We start from the raw sequence: 9413 nt of genomic DNA, 5'->3' as shown, positions 1-9413 counted from the left end.
TATGCACCGGATCAAAAAATTGAATTTCATTAAGTCACCACACAACTCTTATTCTGCATCGCTCTTTTTTAATCAGACTCCCTGATTATACTTAGCGACGCTATTTTTATAGTTGTTTCTAAAGATTTTCAATCATTTATGCCACGCCTTGTTTTCTATATATTAACATGGAAAAGCCTCATGAACCGTGCGCAATATAACAGTTGACGTTGCTGTTCCAGGCTGAGGAGACGACTCTTACTCGTCCTGAACACAGTACCCAGCCACCCCAGGTGGAAGCTTCTATTTGCCACCTAGCGGCGACTCGTCCTCCTTTGAGGAAATCTCCTTTGACAGCGCACCAGCTACAACAACGTGCGAAACAAAGTCCAAGACCACTGACCCACTCAATAATTATTTGCGCACTCGAGAAATCAGGCCCATTCGTTCTCGGCTACAACGGCCTTGGGAAGAAGCGAGTGAAAGAATACGACGCTATCACTTGCGGAAGGCAGGTCAAGGTCTATCTACACTTCTAAAAGACATAGCTCCAAGTTATAGTGGTTCTCTCTTCGTGGCAGTCTATTCCTCTGGTGTCATACAAAGAACCTTACGATGTAACGGAGGGTAAGCCACAAGCATTTCAGTCGACAAAACCATGATGAGCGCACACGCCGAGTGCTACCTTGCAGCAGACAGCTGGGAGACGCGTCGGCAAATCCTGTCCATTATGGCTGATAAGAATCAGCTCCGACACTGGCTACCCGATTTATCTCAGTATCGTTTTACTGAGGCCAGACGCCAATGCTTAGTACATGGAAGGGGAGCACCAGTGCTAACACTTCCGACGCCAAAGATGAGAGTATCCACTGTTCAAATCGACCACTTCATAGCGTTCATCACCAGTTCCCGTATTACCCAAGATTTGCCTTTTGGCGAAAGAACAATCATGTTATCATTCACTGTTAGCTAAACAAGAGGCAATCAACAATGATCTCACTTTGGAGCCACCTACTGAAATTTCAACGTCATTCTGCGATTTCGTTGAGGTAACAGAAAAGCACATTGCGGAGTACGCCTCCAAATCTTCTACTAAATCTTGCTGTTTAGATCCTATCCCATCTATCGTCTATAAAGAATGGGTTAAAGTGCTACTTCCAGTTATTGCAAAGATCGTTAACATGTCACTCGATACAGCTACTGTACCTAAATCCCTCAAGATTGCTACTGTCTCTCCTCTCGTAAAGAAGCCCGATGCTGATCACAACCATACTTGTTCAAAGACGCTTTTTAATTTACGATTTTTTATAATTTAATTGCTATGTTAATTAGTCTATAATTTTGCAAAGCGCTACGGAGAACTAGTCGAGCTTAGCGCTCTATAAATGCTTTATTATTATTATTATTATTATTATTATTATTATTATCGACGAAAGAGACTATCAAGGTTCCAAACGTCATACGGATGATTATCCCAGAGCGAATATTCATCCAGTATGTGACTTACTGCCAGGAGTCTGGGTTCACGCCACAAAGCCGCCCTACCCTTTTGCGGATTTTGAGCAAGTGTGCTGCGTCTGTTCGGACATCGGTTTAAGGCCTCGATTATGTTAGCGCTGCAGGTAGGGAAGCATTTGACGATCTGTGTGATGTTTTTGAAACCCTTGGAGATGTAGGACAAGGCATGGGATAGGCGAAACAGCAGGAAAATAATCTAGGCGCAGGCAAACGGTGCCTTAAAAGCGACTTTAAGGTGGGTGTGACCCGCGCTGAGCAGATACCCCTATACCTCTATATGTCACTAGCCCTAAATCTTTGACTTGTGCGTTCAAGATCGTCTTTTATCGGTAGGATAATGCCGGCTGCTACCACTGCGTAACCACTCTCGTCTGTGCAGCAACCCTTAGCCATGAAGAAGGTGTCAAGATCAGGCGTCTAGATTTTTCTGATCCACAAGGAGGCAAGTCGGCATGTGATCGGAAGGCTGCGACTATAAAGTCACACATGATGATTTATCTTAACGCTGGAAATGATATCGAGATGCCTGAGCAGATGAGAGACGCGAAACTCTCTTCTGGTGGAGTTCCTGGTCCAAGTCACGACGGTGCTATCTTTAAATATAGAGGGCTATGCAGTTACTGCAGCGACCTTCAGCTGTCCTGAGGAGGGTTGTGTCAAAACATTTGTGAGATATTCATCAATGCAGCGGCATTTAGACAGTGGAAAACACCAACGTGCTCTTGAGCGATATACTCTACTGGATAGAGCTGCTGTTGGATATGCTTAAAGGCTTGAAGGGCAATGCGCAACTGTTCTCGAGCTGGACGTAGTTGCAGAACCGCGCGCCATCTTCTCACGACATGCCACCAAAGGGCTGGGCGTTCAAGTCAAGTGCTTCCCGTAGATGAAAATCTACGCACAAGCAAAAGAACTACCTGACTGAGAAATTTCAACTAGGTGAGCGGTCAGGACGAAAAAGTGATCCGGTATCAGTTGCGCGTTCTATGATGTCTGCCGTGGACTCGCTAGGGAAACAGATGTTCAGTAGTGAAGAGTTTCTGACTGCATCTCAGGTCACTGGATTCTTCTCCGGACTTAAGGCAAAAAAGTCTCTGTTTAACGATGATGATCTTGAAGAGGAGATTGAATGTGCCAGGCAGGAGGCAACTATCGAAGAATTGACGAATGAGGCTTCTCGGGAACTTTTGCCAGGACACCGCATCATGTGATAAATATAATCTATGCGAAATAACCTCAGGAGGGAACTCAACACGACCAAGTTATTAGTTGCAACACTAAAAGACAATTTCGCGGGGCTTGCTATTGCTGTTGTGTAGCCATCACACGTAAACAACCCTATGCAGACAAAATTGAGTACCGTCAAAAATTTCAATGCAAAGCGGATAAGTAAAGCCCAAAGTTAGCACAAGGGTGGGGTAGGGGGATGGGAGGAGGGTAGTCATAGGGATACGTTCTTCAGTATTACGACCCAAATACCACGCCAAACCCTAACCTAAGCATACGTCAGTCGTGAGAGCTCCGTCATATGGACTTTCTTCTTAAAATCCATGTCACTAAGATGCTTCAGGGAATTTCTATAAGTTTGCGCTCAGCAGGAAATTCGTTTTCGGCTTGCGCCCGCGCATTTTAGTTTTCAAAATCTTCCAATCCCACCACCCCCCCCCCCCCTTTCCACACCCCTTTTAATACAAAAATGGATGGGCCGTCCTTTACCCCAAATACATTTTGTTTTCACTCACTTTAAATTCAAAGTCAGCACAAAGGTAGGGTAGGGGACTAGGGGGAGTCAATCGGATGTGGTTACGAATTCTAAGCTATTTTCCACTACCATTGAGCTGAGCAATAGCTGAGTGCGCTAATGAGAAAACGGGAAGTTGTCCCGTTTTAACTTGAAAGAAAAACGTATTTTGAGCGAAAGCAGTTGAGTGAATTACTGTTTAAATAATTGGAAAAGACATGAAAAAATCTTGTGTGTATTTATATAATGATGGAAAATCTCAATTAAATTGTTGCAATGGCTATATAATGAACCGTTAAATACATTACGTACAACATTGCATCGGAAACTTCTTTCTCCCTCCCCGTCAGAAAAAAAGTTAATCACCTGGTCTGGAAGTGACGAAGGAAAGATTGCGTTACACTCATTAGACCGACACTTACGTCTTGCGCTTACGAATTTTTTTTATTATACAAGAAACTAAACGAATATAAAGAGTTTGCTCACTGAGAGATAGATATTGCAACTTCTGGATTGATTTTCCGTAAAAGTGTTGCGCAAGCTTAGCCTGGAACCGGCGTACAAGCTAGATATTAAAATATGACCCTAATTTATCAGTGAAGCGTGGCAACACAGCAGTGGAAAAATTAACTGAGAACGTCAAAATTATTTGTCTTCAAACACCCATTTGGAATGTAAGCTGTCATCGAAGTATTATCTCAGATTTACTGGGCAGTTTTAATGGGAACTGGCAGGGTTTTCCAATGGCTTGCTCAGAAAGCGAGCTAAGGCTAGTCGAACTGTATATATTTCCCGGTGAAACAACATCTCTTCGAAAGGTCAAATTGGGTCAACTTGCATGGGGAAATAACTTTTGCCAAGAAAAAATTATATCACGTTCAAAAACAGCTCTTGTAGTTGCTAGAATTTAATTTTGAAAGAATTCTACGTAATACCGAGTACATTTTGAGATGTTTGGAAACGGTGTGTAATTTTTGATTTTCCGGAGTCTAGAAATTTCGGTTCTCTTCGCTTGCTCTCCAGGAATTCGGAATTACTATTGTAAGTCTAAAATATCATCAAGGCAGCTTAGCAATGCCTCCTTAATAAAATTATAAACTAAGTAAAACCATGATTTGTTATGCGCCTTCACGCGAGTTCGATTATCTGATCATGAAATTTGACCTCATTACTGTTATTTTTCGGCTTCCCCTGTTGTCGACGGTTTTTCGTAATTTTCTCAAAAATGTAAAAACTCTAGCACCTAAAACTTATATCACGATTCTTAGCATACTATAGGTTATCTCTGGACGAAATATCGAGGGGTCCATTTTTCCGACCTTGTGCCACATTTTTTTCAATCTCACTCGGTCTTTACAGAGAGTCGCTCTTAAGATCTGATTAGTTTTTTCATAATTCATATTTAACTACATTAGGAGCTGCTAGTAAATTTATAACTTGCAGAACAAGTGAAGTTCCCTTTGTTTTGGCCTCCAAGAAACATTTGCAAGTCGCGCTGTTCATTTAGCTCTATCGTAACTTCCTCCTTGTTTTACTTGGTATTCGAGTTAAAAATTTAATAAAGAGAGTTCCAACTTATGCCAAATTGTAACGCATCCTAATGCCAAGCAAGGCATGACAAGAGAAGACAAGGCAACTCAAGGTAATGCAAGACAGTGTAAGGCAAATAGAGGCAAGACAATGCAAGAAAAGACAAGATAAAAACAAAAAAACTAGAAAAGCCGGCCAAGAAAAGCTAAGAAAAGACAAGACAATTAGGGCAAGGCAAGTAAAGGCAAGGCAAGACAAGGCAAGCCAAGGTAAGCCGAGACAAGCCGAGACAAGCCGAGACAAGCCGAGACAAGCCGAGACAAGCCGAGACAAGCCGAGACAAGCCGAGACAAGCCGAGACAAGCCAAGACAAGTCAAGAAAAGACAAGTCAAGAAAAGACAAGTCAAGAAAAGACAAGTCAAGAAAAGACAAGTCAAGAAAAGACAAGTCAAGAAAAGACAAGTCAAGAAAAGACAAGTCAAGAAAAGACAAGTCAAGAAAAGCCATGACAAGCTAAGAAATGCCAAGACACACCGATGTGTTATGGAAAAGCATGCAGGAGGCTGGCTGATGAATTTCGAAGAGCTGCTCAGCGGATCGGGCCAACACAGTGTGGCATTAATATCATCCAGCTGTCGATACAAAAAATTTATTTACAGAAACGTAATAATGAGATTGTGTTCCACTCAATAGAAGAATGCTGGATTTTTTAATTCATGTTGATTTGCGATTGTATTTTGTTTTTGTTTTTTTTTTCAATTACCACTCAGTAATTCAGTTTGAGAGCCGCGTCCACTGATCAACAAATCATTAATAATACTTGTTCTGCCAGTATCTCGTCACCTAAGCGTCGGATATGTTTGTACTCATTAATGTTTTAAGTCACAAGGTAAATAATTTCAAAAATTGTAGCCCGCGTAAAAAAGCGATTTAGAGTTATTCAGTGAAGTTTTTTATGGCAATTATTTCAACTTGGAATGAAATCTGATTGTCGTTTACGATCTTTAAGTTAAAGAAAGTTTGGTCAAACATCAACTACTCGTTTCACTGAAAATGTTAAACGTCTGATTACTTCTTCTAAGATTGTTCGATCGATACACTCACAATTGAAGCAGTCATCCAGTTCATCAGTTGCTTTCTTCTTCACAAGCTTGATTATAACAAAAACCTAGGATCCCTGTGAGCGCTCAAGAAGAACTCACATGCCAATTTTCCAGCAGGAAGTCTGCATATTACTAAAATCTTTACTGTTCGCCATGGTTTATATCTGACATGAAAAAAGCTAAAAATAATTTGAAAGTTTTGAAATTATTCCAAGGGATGAGTGGTGTATCAAACATTGCCATAAGTGGAAAAGTTTGATACTCAGTACACGGGCTAATTTTATGCATGAAACGTTTGAGGAAAAAGACATCTAGTGCTCCGCTTGGCTTGGTGAAATCTGCATATTATCGCTTTCGAATGACATGATCCCTTGAAAAGTTTTAATTCTTACGTCAATAAGATAATGAAATAGTTATGGAGTAGTTTGACACTTGATGCCCTAACATTGAGTTCCAACTCCTGCTAGCGTGTTGTGTTTGTGCATGCAAATTCAATTTATTTTTCATTTAGCATCATGGGTGAGTACTGTACTTTTTTCTTTCCAAATGGTGAGGTGCTTCTTGAGAGCAGATTCAGATGAATCTAGAGAGGAAGAAGAATTGATTGTTGTTGGAATTCCTGTTTCCCATATTCATGATCAATATGGTGGACAAGTTTCCATTTTGCTAATTTTCATTGTTTCCTTTAGACGAATACTTCATACATAACAACATTCACGTAGATTTCCCGTCGAGCTGATCAACTGATGAAAAATAAACAATTTTGAGTCCCTTGAGTAATTTCGATAGTCGCTTCCCATACTTGTACGCCCATATAGTAAGGAGCTTTTTCTCCCGTTTAATCGGCTCTCATGAAACTTACCGGCCCAATGATCTTAATGATTTATTTTGAACTTGTTGGCTGAACAATAAAAACAATATTTTGATGACTTAGATTATGCATTGAAACATCAGTCAAGTTTAAAAGACGTTTATACAGAGTAACTTAACTCAAACAGAATTTCTAGAATGGAAAACAAATCTGTAACAGTTTTGATCGATCTTAATAGGAGGTTGCGAACCGACAACCAGAACAAACAGAAGCTGCAACTGACTTAACCCTCAAAAATGGCTCAGGGAAGGTTTGCTTACTATTACATTAAGAATCAAATTTCCAAATGACTTCCGCCATACTTTCAAACCGCTGAAGCCCAACCGAAGTGACAACCTAAATTTTGGTTGTAAATATTGAAAGTTCCAGTTCACTATTTCACTCAAATTTATTTCTCCGTTTATTGAACGCAACAAAACAGTTTAAGATAAAGTGCAAAGTTCTGTTCTTACCGCTAAAAAAAAAAAAAGAGATAGTTGTATTCTACATATTTAGAGCTTAAATTTCTTTAATTTTCTAATACGCTTGAAGTAAAAATATCGCAAACCGTAAATCATAAGCCGATCAGTTGGAAGTTCCTGTTCTATAAATAGTACAAACGCATTTCAAACTCCAGTGCTTACCAATGCAAATGAGCTGTACGAGGGTAATTTTCTCGACAAAAGCATAAAGATAACTATCATAAAATGTTCACTCAGGCATTGGTACAAAAACAGTCGTAAATCCAATCGGAATGGCTAAAAAAAATAAATTAAAGTACGACAAGGAAGGATATCATGGAAAACATTTCAAAATAGAAAAGGCAGAACTGAATGAAGTTGAAGTAACAAAAATACAGAAAGCAGAAATAAGGCTTGGAAGGGGTCGACAGTATGACGTAATTGTTAAGTAAAACTTCAAGTTGCTCAAACTTGCAAACTCTGTTCTGAAATGACATGTTTAGTTTTATTGCTGTCACCAGCAATATAAGAAATGACATAGCTTTTAAAGGATCAATGAAGTACCAAGACATTTATCAGGCATAAGCGCTGTGAACGAAATGAGGCATGAGTGAATCGAATTGATATGTGAAAACGAGGAAGAATATGTTGAGTTTCATTTTGGAAACCGGAGTTCCCCGTCAAATGAGCCAATTTTAAATTTGATTGAAATCAGTTTATCAAGATAATTCTTTTTCCGGTAATTTTTAATGTTCACCCCAATTTTGGAGATAAATAAAAATGATATAGATAACGCCCTTATGCCATTTTTGGATAACCTTAGACTTCGGATCAGTATTTATACTGCACGTACATGTAGGGCTAGCTAAGGTTGTCGTTTAGTCAATCTGTGTGCATTGTCCAGGGGCCAACACCTGAAAGACAGTTGATTCAAAACAAAATGAATCCTTTTTCTGAGGTAAGTTAAATCTCCTTTGCAGCATTTATGTTCTATTCCCCAGTGTCAGAGCCTTTTTTTACACGAGTAGTTCATGATGCACAATTCTATCTTTTGTTTTCAAAGGAGGTTAATTTCTAATCAATCATCTTTTCATATTTCACGTTTAACTACATTATGGAATGCCTGGGTTAATTTATGTTCTGGCCCCCACGTAATGAAATTCTCACTGTTCATTTAGCTCAAATGTAATTTCATATTTGTTTTGCTTGGCCTTCAAAGTAATGTTTAAAAATGTAAGTTCGAAATTTGGTGGACACTATTGTCAAGTTTTGATGGTGCAGAATGCGAGGAAGCACGTAGTAATACATAACCAATTGTGGAAACCGAGGACCCATATCTAAACCAACTGGTGGCCGCCTCTTTAATGACATCTCGTGGTAATGGAAAATCTTCGACTCGTCGATATTCAAAGACGAGTTTCATGGCTTCGATGCTGGTACTGAATACCATCAATCATCAGCAGTCATCAATAGCCGCACGTATTTGCGCTAAATGACCAAAGGATTATTATAGAAAAAGGATTCCAAAGTTCTGGTGTAGATCGATGTTGACATGGGTAACCAGTTTCATTGGTTATTTATAAGCAACGAGTTTTATAAATCAGTGAATTGTTCACTTTCTTAAATGTGGCTTATTTTGTTGCGGTGCGCTTCAGTTCTCGTCTCGCTCCACAAAGTATACCAAATTCACTTCTGACAAATTCCGAGAATTTTTTTTTTTTTGGCCTGGCTTACCCCAGAGTCTCTCCAACTTAATGGCAGAGCATCAGAATGTGCAATCTGAAATTCTGAGACCCGATACCTTACTGGCATAAAGATTTTTTTCTTTTCTTTTCTTTTGCTGAGCACAAGACGATCCTACCCCTACTATTCTGTTGAGATAGAAAGCATCCCTTTTGCCTTTTTTGGACTTTGATATTTGATCAAGTTGACAGTTGGAACCCTACACCTCTAAAAGAAACTTCCAAAACTTTAAGCGCGATTTGATCGAAATGATCACTGTTACAGATTAAAACAACAAGAGCAGGTAATAAATAACCCTAATTTTGAAAAATTATTTTCTATACCTTTGTTTCACTTGTATGAACTAGACATACGCTCAAACTTCCGCTTTAGCCTAACGATCAACGAAAGTTTCCTAAAGCTTCCCTTAAGGCTAGCTTCGCACATTGGTTATGGTCATTTATGTTCTTGAACACGCTTTGTGAGCTAAATCAGAGAAAAAGTTAGT

The 9413-nt window shown here is 39.5% G+C and overlaps 1 pseudogene; it reads left to right on the top strand.

Annotated features, from left to right (window-relative positions):
* Window positions 1-640: 640 nt before the first annotated feature.
* LOC148733275 (uncharacterized) lies at window positions 641-2142 on the top strand (annotated as a pseudogene).
* The last annotated feature ends 7271 nt before the right edge of the window (window positions 2143-9413 follow it).

The sequence above is a fragment of the Stylophora pistillata genome, chromosome 4, assembly GCF_964205215.1.
Source record: "Stylophora pistillata chromosome 4, jaStyPist1.2, whole genome shotgun sequence".
Classification (NCBI taxonomy): domain Eukaryota; kingdom Metazoa; phylum Cnidaria; class Anthozoa; order Scleractinia; family Pocilloporidae; genus Stylophora; species Stylophora pistillata.
This window is presented reverse-complemented; position numbering and strand designations above follow the sequence as displayed.